We start from the raw sequence: 15,250 nt of genomic DNA, 5'->3' as shown, positions 1-15,250 counted from the left end.
TGAACTTAATTGGAAATTTGATTGTAGATATTTTTTAAATTTATTTTTAAGTAATAAAAAAATATTTAAAATGAAATATTCTTTTTTAATAAAATTTAACGGGACAATAAATATTAGTTCATATTTATGTTAAGTTGCTTAAAATTGATCATGGATTTTAGCTCATATTAATTAAATAAAATAATTGCAACATTTAGACCTAAATTTTTGTGTATTTAACTCACATTTTAATATTAAGTACATTAAACAACTTAATGAATTAAATTACGTAATATATTTAAATTAAGTTAAAAATGTTTTCTGATAACATGCCTGTAACACCATAAATTTTTAAATAATTATTTTATATGTAAATTATAATATTTTATTTTATTAAATATTATGGAAATTAAATTGAAATTTTTTAGATTTTTAAAATTGATTTTGATTTTCTCGAGATAATAAATTTCATCGATTTTTAAAAATTAATTTAAAGACTGCGTGATAAAATTATAAATATATTTAGACTCCATAAAATTTTTTGAGTTTTTGGTAATTTTTTTAAAATTTTTGGGTCTCGTTTTTGGTCTCAAGGTAGAGTAAAAATTCAATTTTGAATATCCTGAATTGAACCGGACTAAATCGGATCAATCGAATTGAACCGGTCCCATTCTTTTTTTTGTTCCCCTCCCTTGTGCGTTTCAGCCGCCCTTATTCCCCTCTCATTTTCTCTCTCCTCTCCCCTCCCCACCGCTGGCCACCATCTCCCCTCCCTTCCCCAGTCACCGACGCCTCACTTGGAAGCCTCCTTGCCGCTGACCGCTGTCTGGATCGCCAAAAAAATGTGCCCAAACTTCCCTTCACGCGCAGTGTAATGCTTCATCTTTGCGGCCAAAATCCGTTCGATTCAGCCACCAATTAAGACTGGGTCTCTACTCAACGAGAGCTTCGAGGTGATATAAATTTTAAAATTTTGACACTGAGAATCTGGTAGGTCCCATAAATTTCACAATATTTTTTTGAGCCTTTAATGAGCATATTTAATTAAATAAAAATTATATTCTAACTCCTAGTGTTGTGGGCTTCGCGTTGGTATTTTTATTTCATGGAAATTCTACCGACACCTGAGTCAATATTTTCAAACCGGACAGGCAGAATGCCAAAATTATCTCAAAAGCAGGCCAATATTACAGTTATCACCACCATTTTCAAATGCTTCGGATATGTTCAAAATATTAAAATTGGTGTAAGTAAACATAAACTCTAAATTCTCTTATTTACCTAGAACCAGGTTTAAAATAAAAATCTACAAAATATTCGTAAGTGACTAGAAAATTTTAATACCTTTTGCAATAGCCTTATAGCATTGTTAAGAACCTCGGAGTAAAATTTTAAAATTTTTAGAGCTAGTTTGAATGATTTCTGTAGAATATCAGTTTTAAGGACTATAATTGAATTTTCTGAGTATGTGAGTTTTACCTGGTTTAGAGGGCTCAGGAGGGGCCATGTGATGTTATTGAGATGTGGGTTTGGGACTTGTGATTTTAGAAGTGTGATTTGAACCACTTTGCAGGTTAGGTAGGTCCTAGGTACAAAAAAAGCTCTGTTGGATTTTCGATATAAATTAGGATATCTTTTGTCTTTTTAAAATCTTATTTTCAAGTTAGTATTGATAAATTTATAATATAATTGTTTAGGTGATCAGGATCAACCATCTTCCTCTACTCAGCTACCACAGTAGCTTCTGATTAATCTGTGAGTAGATATTGATTTTATTTATGATTTCAATATTATTTTATATTCAAGGCATGCCCATGCATCACTTATAAGTATATGTATATAGCTATTAATAGGCATGACTTGTGTTGCATTCTTACATTGATGAAATCGATGTGCGTGTCACCTTAAGGTAATTTGAAGCTGTGTATGTGTCGGCATACGTATAGTGTGGTACTAAATATGAGTAGGACGGACAGATTGGCTAGAGCTGATTTTGCTGGGCCCAATCCTTTTTCTAATAAATCGGGGTGAGTAGGAGTGAACAAATTTCGATTTGAACCGAAAAATCGAATTGATCCGAGTCAATTCGGTTTAATCAGTTCTGTTCAATTTGATTTTAAAGAGAAAAATTGATCAAACCGAACCGAACCAAATAGTAATTTTATATATTTAAATCAAATCGAACTGAATCGATTTTTGAATTGATTTATTTTTATGAGGAATTTATGAATTATATTTAATTATATATATAAATTATTTAATTTCATTGATTAATATTTATTAGATTCAAACCAAAGTCAAAATTAGATCAAATAACTTAAAAATTAAGTCTAAATTTAAAAATCAATCAAAAATCAAAACCGATCAGTTTGAACCGAATCGAACAGAAATAGAGCAATTCGGTTCGATTCGATTTTTCATCCATTTCAGTTTGATTTGGTTTCTAAAATATGTAATTCGATTTTCATAATTTAATTCGGTTCGATTTGAACCGAATGCTCACCCCTAGGGGTGAGTATAGCTTTGAGTTGATTTTGCTGACCCCCGCATTTGGATTATTAAGAGAAAGTTCGCCTCGAGTTAATCTCGCTTGCTAGCATTGGATTAAAAGAGCTGTATAGGAAATCAACTCTCATATAAATACGTATATTGATGTGATAGATGGGCATGTGAGTGTTTCAAATTATTCTTTATGCGAATATTATTTGAATTTGTTTAGATGTGTTGGTATATATTGCATTTCATCCTTAAGAATGCATTAGTCCTAGATAGTTATAGAAATTGTAATTAAAATCAATATCTTACTCTATAAGTAGAACGCTCACTCCTGTTCACCTTATTTTTTCCAGGTTACAGGAGGATCTCTTTCTTGTGATTAACCTGTTTCCTTTCTCACAGATCTTTTAGTAATAAAATCACAATTTCATAGTATTAATTCAAAATCTAAATTCCCGAATGTGCTAGAAGTAGTTTATTTGGCTTGGGATTGTAATAGTTTATTTATTTTGAAATTGTAAACCTTTATCTATGTATGTGTGGATATATAGGATGTGTATTTATCTTGGAAGATGGAGCTGAGCTCCCATTTGATTAAATTGCTATGTTGATGATTGTGAGGGTGAGCTGAACTCCCCAAATTGATATATTTTGTGATTATAGATCAAGTGAGCTAAAAACTCCCCGTTGAATAGTCCAATTTATGGTCGAACTTTATCTGTTTGTCTTATTAAAATTGGACTACAGTAATAGACCTTAGGTTTGGGCTTGGAATAGTTAGGCTTACTACAAGCTTTGGGGGTCTTATACCGACCCAAGTCCTAGTGCCAGTCCAGCCCATAATTTGGGTAGTGACATAGTTGATATCACAGCTTAGGCTCTAGATTCTTGGGAAAGAGTGTATTTGGGAATGTAAAAGGAGTTTTATTAGGAGTCAAATGTGGAGTATAGGATCCATATTCATCCTTGCATCTAGTTTTTGCTTTATGTACCTGTATGTGATTATTAGTTGTAGAGATGCTTAGTATACTATTTTGGATTTTTATAGGCTAATGCCGCTGAATTTTAGGAAAAAATGCATAGAGGTAAGAGAGCTACCACAGCGCTAGAACGGGAAGTGCCAAACGAAGTATCTGCACAAGATGAGGCACCTGTCCCAAGGAGACGGGGCATGAGACCTTGAGCTGCTCAAGTGGAAGAGCAGCAGCCACCAGTACAGGAACAGTCATTTATGGCCTAGGGTCCTATGAATCCAATGACAGCCACCCTAGCTGGTCTACAGAGAACCATTGACATGATGACATAGTATATGGCCCACCTTCCACAGTAGCAATAGCCCCCAGTACAAAGAGTGGAACCTTATAAACAAATAATAAATTTCAAGAGGTTGATGCCCAGTACTTATGGATACTACAGATGATGCATATCAATTTCTAGACTCTTGCAAATGAGCAGGAGTGGAGCTATAGTTGACAAACATGAAACTAATAGAGTATGTGCAGCATGTGATGGGACCTGTGCCTAGACAGTGGATGATGGATTATGTGCTCCCTCATATTGAAGGATTATCCTAGACACAATTTGTTGAACTGTTCATAAATAGGTTTGTGCCAAAGAGTTTTAGAGATCAGAAGCAGTGGACTTTTGAGGCCTTAAGATAAAATGACAGATAAATGAAAAAGTATGCTTCAAAGTTTTTGAAGTTGAGCAGGTATGTCCCTACTGCAATTGCCATAGAAAGTATGAAGGTAAAGAGATTTTTAAAGGGGCTGAACAGGAGGTATGCAAACTTGGCCATGTTGTTAGACTTGATGTGGTAGTTAATCAGGCCCGACATATTGAAATTAGTTATAGAGGAGATGATGGAAGCAAAGCAAAGAAGAATAAAGGGGAAGGGTCTTTTGGAATGACATACATGGGAGGTGGCAGCCAGAGTCACCACAATGGAAAAAGTAGAGGAAATAAGAAAGCAGGCCTTAGACACAGAGCTAGAGGGTTCAGGTTGAGTTATGGTTCTAGCGGTGGATAAAGTTCAGGCTACAACAGTTCTGGATCTGGTTCAGGATATTCTTTGGCACTATGCACACAATGTGGGAGAGTACACTTGGGGCCTTACTTGGTGAGCTACAGTAGGTGTTTCAGATGTGGCCAATAGGGCTACTTTGCCAGGGAATGTCCCATATTCAATGAGCACTTAATGGGGTCACAAGGTTCAATTGCTAATGTACCTCATCAATTACACCCTGGTACTTCCAGCATGGCGGGCAGCTAGTTCAGGGGCCAACAGGGCCATGGTCAGGGAGGACGTGGTTTTGGAGGTAAATCTGGAGGTGGGAGTCAACTTTAAGGTTCTGCAACTCAGGACAGCGGTCAAGCTTGGGTTTTTACCCTGACACACCAGGATGCTCAGGCTTACAATGCAGTGGTGGCAAGTATTCTTCCAGTCTGTTTTTTTGAGACACACGTTTTGATAGACCAGGTTGCTATGCACTCGTTTATTTCCCTTGTGTTTGCCTTATGATTGGGTGAGAATCTTACAGCTCTAGAGTGTCCCTTATCTGTAGCTACCCCTCTTAGTGACAACATAGATGTAGGTATGGTTTTTCTGGATAGCCTAGTGGTAGTTGATGGAAATATCCTCCCGACAGACTTATTTCCTTTACTGGTGATGGATTGGCTATCAACTCATTATGCCACACTAGAATGCAGAAATAAAAATGTGTATTTCCATACACCTGGAGTAAAAGAGCTTAGTTTTGATGGTGATAGAAGCGTGACTCTGTACAACCTAGTGTCAGCTATTAGTGCCAAGAAGATATTGATGCATGGATATTAGGGTTTTTTGACACTAATAAGGGACACATCTGTTGAAGTGTCAATGTGAAAGATGCTCCTGTTGTCAAGGAATTTGTGGATGTATTTCATGAGGAGCTTCCAGGGTTGCCACCAAATAGGGAGATAGAGTTTCGCATAGACATTGTGCTGGGTACAAATCCCATTTCTATGCCACCTTATAGGATAACACTAGTAGAGTTAAAGAAACTGAAGGAGCAACTGCAAGAGCTTCTGGACAAGGGTTTCATCCGATCAAGTACTTCACCTTGAGGTGCTCCTATTCTATTTGTAAGGAAGAAGGATGGATCTTTGAGGTTGTGTATTGATTATAGATAGCTGAATAAAGTGACTGTTAAGAATAAACATCCACTTCCTCGGATTGATGACCTGTTTGATTAGCTGCGAAGGGCTAGATTTTTCTCAAAAATAGACCTACAATCGTGCTATCATCAATTGAGGATCAAGAGTAAAGATATGCATAAAACAGCTTTCAGGACTAGGTATGGTCATTATGAGTTATTAGTGATGTCTTTTGGACTCACTAATGCACTAGTGGTCTTTATGGACTTAATGAATAGGGTGTTTAGGCCATTCCTGGATCGCTTTGTCATTGTATTCATAGATGACATTTTGGTGTATTCTCAAATCGAGGAAGAGCATGTGTGGCATCTGAGGATGGTGTTGCAAATATTAAGGAAACATCAGTTGTATGCTAAGTTTTCAAAATATGAGTTTTGGCTTGAGAGCATTTAGTTTTCAAAATATGAGTTTTGGCTTGAGAGCATTTTATTCTTGGGACATATAGTCTTTAGTGAAGGAATTTAGGTGGGTCCTAATAAAATTGAAGCAGTAACTTATTGGTTTAGACCTATTACAGTCACAGAGGTGAGGAGTTTTTTGGGCCTAGTAGGCTATTATAGGCACTTTGTGTAAAATTTCTTCAGGATAGTAGCTCCTCTGACCAAGTTGACTCGAAAGAATATCCCATTCTTCTGGTCAGATGAGTGTGAGAAAAGCTTTCAGAAGCTTAAAGAATGCCTAACCATAGCCCTTGTGTTGACATTGCCTGTAAGTAGAGAAGGATATATGATGTACTGTGATGCTTCTAAAGTTGAGTTAGGGTGTGTCTTATTGTAACACGGTAAAGTAGTGGCTTATGCTTCAAGGTAGTTAAAGAAGCATGAGCAGAACTATCCCACTCATGATCTGGAGATGACGGCTGTAGTTTTTGCATTAAAGATTTGGAGGCACTATTTGTATGGTGAGGTGTACTACACTGACTATAAGAGTTTAAAGTACATCTTCTAGCAGAGAGATTCAAATCTAAGGCAAAGGAGATAGTTAGAGCTTCTGAAGGACCGATTGTACTATCAGTATCACCCAGGTAAGGCGAATGTGGTCGCAGATGCCTTAAGCAGGAAATCTTTTGGCAGCCTGGCACATATATCAGTGTAAAGGAGATCGTTAATTCGAGAGATACATGAGTTGATGAATCAAGGTTTGATCTTGGATATGATAGATGCGGGTGCACTTTTGGTGCACTTTGGACTAAAGAATGCAAGAGCTACTTACCAACAGACAATGAATACTATCTTTTATGATATGATCGACTGCTTGATGAAAGTGTACATTGATGATATGATGGTCAAATCAAAGAAGGTGGTGGATCACTCGGGCTACCTAAGGTCTTGGAAAGGGTGAAATTGTTCAAGCTGAAAATGAATCCATTGAAATGTGCCTTTGGGTTGAAAGCAGAGAATTTTCTCAGATTTCTGGTGCACCAAAGAGGCGTAGAGGTGGATCATAATAAAGCCAAAGATATCACTGAGGTCAAGCCACCAACAAACAAGAGGAGTTACAACGATTTTTTGGACAGTGAACTATCTCATAAGGTTCATCTCAAACCTAGTAGGCAAGATGAAGGAGTTCAGAGACCTACTAAAGTTAAAGGAGGATGAGTTTATCTGGCTAGATAAACATCAATCTGCTTTTGAGAGAATTAAACAGTTTCTCACCAAACCTCCTACGCTTATGCCTCCAATTGAAGGCACAACGCTCAAGCTCTACATTTCAAATGCCGAAAAGTCAAAAGTTTATTTCTTAGCCCAAGACAATGAGACTTTGAGCATACAATCTATTAACCAAGTAGGGTTCTTTCAGCAACTAAGACGAGTGAGAAAATGTTTGGCTCTCTATTTTGCTTGCACTAAACCGAGGCATTACTTGATCAAACACAGAGTGTTCATGATGTACCAGACCAATTTGATCAAGTATATGTTGACAAGGTCACTCATCATAGGAAGAGTTGAAAAGTGAGCCTTATCACTAACGGAATTCTCTCAGGCCTACCATCCTCAGAAGGCAGTCAAAGGTCAAGCATTGGAGGATTTGTTAGCAAAGCACCCTTGCTTGGATGTGACAAGAATTAAAGGTAGTCTAGAGGTGAATGAGTTTGAGATCAATCTATGGGTTCTAAAGTTTGACAGTTCAAGCACAGAGAGTTAGCATTCTTATTTAGTCTCCCACAAGAACTAAGATAGCCTTGTCTTTTTGATTGCCTGGAGATCTTGCTGAAGTTGGGAGTAAAGCGAGTTAGAGTTATGAGAGATTCTCAATTAGTGCTCAGACAATTTTCAAGGGAATACAAATGCAACAGTATTAACCTTGTATCTTATTTTGCAATGGCTATTCAGCTATTAGAAAGTTTCGAGGAGACGGAGTTTGAACACCTAACTCGATAAAGCAATTGGGAGGCAAATGAGCTAGCTCAGGTTACCTCTAGTCTAAAGATTTCAGAAGATCTAGCTTATCGAGCGCTGGTAATTCAGAAAAAGCGACATCCATATATTCATGAAAGGGGAATATTGATAAAAGTACTCGCAAGCGAAGATATAAGCCTTACATTACCAACTTTTGGAGGGTGAGTTATACAAAAAAGGTTTTGATTAGCTACTTTTGAGGTGCTTCAGAATTGGAAAGTATATCAGAGTGCTTGCCCAACTTCATGAAGGTATTTGTGGAGCTCATTAGGCTGAGATTAAGATGAGGTGGTTAATTAGGAGGCACGGTTAGTTTGGCCATCTATTTTAAGAGACTCAATCAGTTATGCTAAAAGATGTCAAACTTGCCATAAATATGGAGATATTCAGATAGTCTCATCATCAGACTTTCATCCTATTATGAAGTCATGGCCGTTTAAAGGTTAGGCCATTAATCTCATTGGCAAAATTCATCCAGCGTTCTAGTGGCTTCAGACTACTTTTTAAAATGTGTAGAGCTAATTCATCTGGACAAGGCAGATCAAATAAATGTTATCAAGTTCATCAACGAAAACTTGATCCATCGCTTTGAAATTCCTAAAACAATCACTACAAATCATAGTACTATGTTCATGGGAGTATGGTTAGGGACTTGACAGAAGACTATAAGATCAAGATGTTGCAATCCTTACCAAGATGTTGCAATCCTTACCATACTATGCCCAACATAATGGGCAAGCCGAGTCTTCTAATAAGATTAATATTGATATTTTCGAGGGGATGTCAGAGAATAATCCCAAGGATTAACACTGCATTCTTTCATAGATATTATAAGCCTACAGAACATCTAAGAGGTCAAGTATTGGAGCAAGTCCGTTCTTTTTGGTTTATGGTCATAATGCTATCTTGCCTATGCAGGTAGTAGTGCCGGCCCCTAAGGGTAGCCCAGTAACGTGGTTGGACTCCAGATGAATACGAAGAGACTATGACTATGGAGCTGGAGGATTTGGATGAGGTCAAAATGGATGCTTTTAATAAAATGGTGGCTCAGAAAATGAAAGTGGCTTGTGCTTACAACAAAAGAATGAAGAGGAAAATTTTGCTTTGTGGAAGGCGAGTTGCCTCCAAGAACAAAAGATAGAGAATGAGGCAAATGGTCACCCAATTAGGAGAGACCATTAAAAGTGCACACGGTTTTAAAACATGACGTCTACCAGGCTAGCTAGCCTAGATGGAGTTCCCACAAAAAGTGTATCAATGGACACTATCTTGAGAGGTACTACCCTAGTATCCTAGAGATAGTATAATTTAAAAATCGAAAAGAAATGATACAAGGCCATAAAGTTAGCCAACATAAGGCTAACCTCAAGGCCGCCAGATTTGTATAATCATCAAAGTCAACAATAAAATGAGAGAAGTTTTAAGGAAACTGTTCTACTGTTCCTATCATGCACATACAAATCAGACAAAACACACAGAAGAGCTTTGCAGCTTGTTGGATACCTGCTGGAAAACAGTTCATATTCAATGAGGTGGGTGATAGTGACACGAGCTCAGCCCCTGATCAACAATCAACAATCTCAAGTAGAGGGCTCAACCCTATTCAGTAATTCACAGCAAAAGAATAATCATGGTTTAATCCGTCCATCAGCAAAAATCAAGCCAAAATCCAAAAGCCAATCATAGGACTGTACAAATCTGCAAAAGAGATGAAAAAACAAAAACAAGCATGGCCAATAAGGTGAACCTCAACACAATCACAAGAAGCTAACATTCACATAAGTCCGGAGGCAGTCCTAGCACTAAGTGTGCTTTTTCCTCTGCCTAGTTAGATGTTGCCTCCGTAAGAGTAACTCTTTGTTTTGCTGGCAATTGAAACTTAATAATGTTACTAAGCCCTGAAAATGAGTTTCTTCCTCTGATTGAAGTCTGGAGATGTGGATCAGCTTAGCCATAGTGTCATGAGCCTCAACATATTCTTTCTGCAGTTTTGCAAAGAGTTCGACTATCTTTTTTTCCTTAGTTTGGAGTGAAGGAATGGAAGCGTGAAAAACACAAGTTTATACCATTGAATTCAAAAATTTTCACCTAGGGTCACATGCATCATGCAAGATTTATTTTTATCTATTTGATCTCAATGATAAACAACATATTAAAACTCTTTTAATATGTTTTTGGATCTGTATTTGCCATTTAAGATTTTAAAATTAATCAGATTAATTTTAGAACCCTAGATTAAATCAAGAACGATTACACTAACCTCTTGATGCAATCGCAATGTCTGCGCTTTGAGATTCGTCTTCAGGACACCAGATGTTATCCCTCTAGCTTGTCCACACCAAGAACACCTATGGCAGCCCTTGAATAGCTTCTAAAGCTTTTTCTATTAATTAGAAATTCAAGTTCTGCCTTTTAAGAGATTAGAGATGTAAACAGGACACTAGAAACAATTTCTAGCGTTCTTAATTCAAGAGATTGATGGCTAATCTCTTTGAATTGATGAGAGATGAAGAAGAATAGAGGGAGGGCTGCAAAATGGCGTGACCAAGGAGTGTGGCTGCTGGTTGTATTTTATTTTCTCATAACAACACTTAAATGGCTAGGTTAACACATTAAACCCTTGCCACATGTCACCCTTTGATTAGCTCTAGGTTTAAGTGACCCAATCACATTGTGCCAAGTGTCAAACCTATATTTAATCTTGATTTTAATCATCTTACATGATTAAAAAAAAAACATTTGGCAAGCTTATGTGTAATCCCATGTGTCACCATCTCATGGTGCCACGTGTCACACTGTGAAATGACCAAAATGCCCCTGTGTCTTAATTTTGAGTTCTTAACCCAAAATAATTATTTTTCTTCTTTTAATTAATTTATATCAAATATAAATTAATTAATTAATCTCTATTAATTAATTTCTCATTAATTAAATTCATATTTAAACACTTTAAATATAAATTTAACTTATACTATACATCCAATAATCTAGATTTGGTTTCAAGTCATGCTAGAGACTTTGCAATTTAATTGCAAACCAAACCTATTTAATTAATCAATTAAACTCTTTAATTAATTAATTAAATCATATTTAAATAGGTGATAACTTGTGTATGTGTGTGACTTACTAGGCTTATCACTAATTGGCAATGAGATATGATATCAACTCTTAATATCATCAGAACTCTTTCTTACCATAAATGATTTCTCTAAATCATTTTATGAACCTCATAGACCATGGTTAACACCTAGCATAGCATGCCATGGCCACCCAATTAGAAATAAGGTTTACCTTAAATGAACCTATAATCATATGTTACCATGCACTAGAATCTCTCTGTTACAAAATCCCAACTCAAGCTGGAGTCATGGTTTATGTCAAACTCCATTTGTTATGAATATTATGTTCTCTTTTAATTCCAGTTCTTGATTAAAAAGATTTTCTCATCAGAAACTCTTTTCTGAATAAATCTATCTGTCCTGGCCAGGAACTTGAAACATCAAGAACAATTAAATGAACATAGGATTTTATCTCTATTTACTTAGAGGAACAGATTCCATCTTGATCAACACCTACCTCCATATATAACTAGTAGGAGCCAACACATGCCCATATACCCATACACAGTACAAGTATGAAAGCAGTATCAAACTCAAAATACCTATATACAAGATAACTGTGCTATCTCAGGTCTAAAGATTATATGCACTGATATGATTTATGACAAAACATTGACAAGAGTAAACTCCATGTGCTTGTCATAAGTGTCACCTAGTTCTACCTACTTATCATTTATAAGTGCCTATCATGTTTGTTATATGGCATGAGACTCACCATTCCATCTTATTTATATCTCATATAAATAACTTGGGAACAAACATGAATACAATCTTTCTGGATAAGTCATGTCCTTATTATGAAGTATCCTCGATTGTGAACCTATTTATGATACTTCGTGCTAGAAATATTGTCACTCATATTCTTAACAACTTAAGAATAATATTTCTAACAAAATATCAATGGACCTTTTCTATTACACATAAATATTTTATGTAAATGGAAAAGTGGAAATGCCTTTTATTAATAAAATATGTACAAGATATATATTAAATGATATGCTCTAGGGCATACTACTAACATGGAGTTCAATTTTGAATTAAGCAGTTGTGTCACTGTAAGCAAGAATGGCAGCTTCTGCCTGTTCAATCTGTCTTGCAATCTTAGAACTCTTTTAATTGTTGTTCCAAGAAGCTATTCTCACAAGTGACTCCTTGATAGCTCTTGAAGAGATGTGTCAAATCTGTACGGAGAGTGCGTAGATAGGCTCAATCAGTATCACATAAAGGAATCTGAAAAAAAAAATAAAAAAAAATAAAAAATAAAAAATAAAGCTATCAACATGAGCAAGCTCATCAAAAGATAATCGGTCTAAAGACAGAGTCAGAAGATGGCAAAGTTTCTGCTGAGCTTTATGGACCCCAACTGGATCAGGCACAAGATCTAAAGATGGTGAAGTAACTACAGAGCAGGACAAGAATGAGAGGTCCAATCTGGCCAATGGACTCTCAAACGTGGACAACTCTGATAATCTGAAAGCAGACTGCAAAAAGAAAGACATCATCGAGACTTGAGACAGACAAAATAGAGTTAGCAAGCTGATTGAGGTGAGAAAAAGTAAAGAAGTTAAGGAGATACCTGGGAGGCAGCAGCTGTAGAGCCAGAAGGATCCTTTCTTGGACTCTTGTTGGATTTCTAAGTTGGCTTTATAGGATCCTTCTTAACAGTTGTAGAATCAGACATCAGTCCTTCAGCCTAAAACATAGCATGAATTTCGCCTACAAATTTTATTAAGCTGTCATCCTGACTGATGAGAGGCCAGAAGTCAGAAGAGGAATGTGTGGCTGGCGGCTTCACAACTGAGAGCCCGAGGCGTCTATTTTGGACTATCATCGCCAGTAATGTCAATAGTCTCTGATAAGTTGAATACACCTGGAAGCAAATGCCTGATAATGTAAGGAGATCACGGGGAGCTGTGTTAGCCTTGGCAGAGCTTAGTGGCATATGGATCTTGACCCCAGATGGAGTGACAGTCGACTTTGCCTTCTTTGTGATGGAGAGTTCGAGGCATGACCTGCAAAGAGATGGTTAGCATTTAGTAATAAAAAAACAAGCCAGAAACAGAGAAGTTTTAAGCCATACCTGATCAGGGAATGAGAAAAGTCTTTGCCCATATCTTTCACCATTCAGAAAACTCAGGAGTACAGCTTAGAGTCCCAGTAGGCATGTCACGAGCAGAAAAGTGTTTAAATGCTTTTTGGATCTCACTGATCGCATAATGATGTCGTCTACTAAAGTCCATCTCATCCTATCAGCAAAAGCTGGCCCACCATACAATAAAATGGGAAGGTGAGGAACAGCATGAACATATCCCAGCTGACGTGCAAACAAGCAGAGAATATACAACTCATAGCCACAAGGAGAAGTGAGTTCTTAGCAGAATATGTGTGTACTCTATATGCTAAACTTGAATGACTGAAAGTGGATTTGGGAATTTAGGTTGAATTGCAATATGGCTTGGCTTGAGGTTTAGATTTGTGATTGCCTTACTAAAATATCCTTGGAAGTAGCCTTGGATTTTAGATAAGGCTCTTTTGGGATGCATTAATTACTTGTATCATGTGGCATGATTTTTTAATTTGTGGTGGAAACTTTGTAGTTTGAGTTGGTATAAATGGACTAGATTTTGATGCCATGAAGTGAAGTACTTAAAGTTTTTGTGCATATTTAGTAGTGGATTGGTACAAGATTTAATTGGAGACGTTTATGAAATAGTAAAGGACATTTATTGTGTATAAAGTGAAAGTCAAATTGATACAACCGTGCAAGAATGTTTTTATAGTTTATCCATATTGGGCAAACAGTAAAATTAATGATAATACAAGAAGTCAAGTTTGCATGCAGTTTGGTCCATAATTTCTCAAAAAAAATAAAATAAAAAGCAAAGTGTCAATTTATGCAATAAATGCCATTTTGCAATAAGTGAGAAATTAATGTTGTAAGGTGGATTTTGATTTTACATAAATTTTGACAACATTTCCTCTAAAAATTTGTTGTGCTAAATTTTTTCAATACCACAAAGAGTTACAATCAAGACAAACAATCAAGATATTGCTCAAAATCTAGAAGTTTTTGAGTGTCACAATTCAACATGTGATCAAGGTTTTCTTAATAATCAGAGGTTCAAAAAATTCACAGAGGCTCAATTTACAAATATCATTCATCAATTACATGGCACAAACAAGATCATATAGTACAATATCAATTTTATCAAAGGAGGGTTACCGGAAATATTCCGACTCAAATTTCATCAGTTTTCTTCAAAGATACACCACTCGAAAATTTTCTGATACTCAAATTTCATCTTTTCCCATTAAATTCATTACCTAAAAAATTTCAATATCCTAATTTGTCAATCTCTATCAATTTTTCATTACCCGAAAAATTTTGATACCCACATTTGTTAGTTTCATCAAGTCTGCTTGTTACCCAAAAAATTTCGATACTAAAAAGCTCCATGCAAACTCATCAAATTATCAACTATTCATCAACCATAAATTTTTTGGTACTTAAAATCATATAATTTCACATCATTTTCATCAAATTAAGCAATTGTTTGTTTCTCGAAAATTAATGATACATCAAAATTTGTCAAAATTTAGGGGAAAAAAATACATTTTTCTTCACGTTTCTTCCTCTTCCTTCCTTTTTCCTAATTGGCGCCGCCCTTTCCTCTTCCTCCACGCCACCGTAGGTCCTCCCAAGGCCTATGGTGGGGTTTTCTCTTGTTCCTTGGCTGATGACAAACTCACCTTCCTCACTTGCTAGCCTTCGACAGGTAGGCCGTCCTGAGTTTCACAAACCTTATCCCACCTAGATGGATAAGAATAATCCCTACCCTAAAGGTTACAAGATATCTGAATTCACTTTATTCTCAGGTGATAGCATACAATCCACCTTAGAACATATTGGTAGATTTACTGTTCAATGTGGTGAACCCACTACTTATAACAATTTTGACATTTAACTTAACTGTTTCCCAATTTCGTAATAGCAGTTGCTTTTTCTCAGTATGCTTCATTACTTAGAGAAACTGTGCACACTTGACAAGACATAGAGCACTT

General features: G+C 36.3%; 1 protein-coding gene across 4 annotated transcripts in view; it reads right to left on the bottom strand.

The window, feature by feature from the left end:
• Positions 1-15,250, bottom strand: part of LOC110650481 (uncharacterized) — a 149,179-nt gene that overhangs the window by 116,296 nt on the left and 17,633 nt on the right. The window contains exons 7-9 of one of the 4 annotated variants that reach the window (XR_009142520.1): positions 13,269-13,447; positions 12,765-13,200; positions 12,217-12,369 (exon numbers count right to left, since the gene is read on the bottom strand). The exons of 2 other annotated variants lie outside the window; for them this stretch is intronic. The gene's annotated coding sequence lies outside the window, so the exon portion shown is untranslated. Of the gene's footprint in view, positions 1-12,216; positions 12,370-12,515; positions 12,670-12,764; positions 13,201-13,268; positions 13,448-15,250 lie in introns of those variants that run through there. One more of the 4 variants, XR_009142522.1, reaches the window with a different exon arrangement.

The sequence above is a fragment of the Hevea brasiliensis genome, chromosome 13 (assembly GCF_030052815.1).
Source record: "Hevea brasiliensis isolate MT/VB/25A 57/8 chromosome 13, ASM3005281v1, whole genome shotgun sequence".
Lineage (NCBI taxonomy): Eukaryota > Viridiplantae > Streptophyta > Magnoliopsida > Malpighiales > Euphorbiaceae > Hevea > Hevea brasiliensis.
The sequence above is the reverse complement of the archived record's forward strand: the minus strand, read 5'-3'. Positions and strand labels throughout refer to the sequence as shown.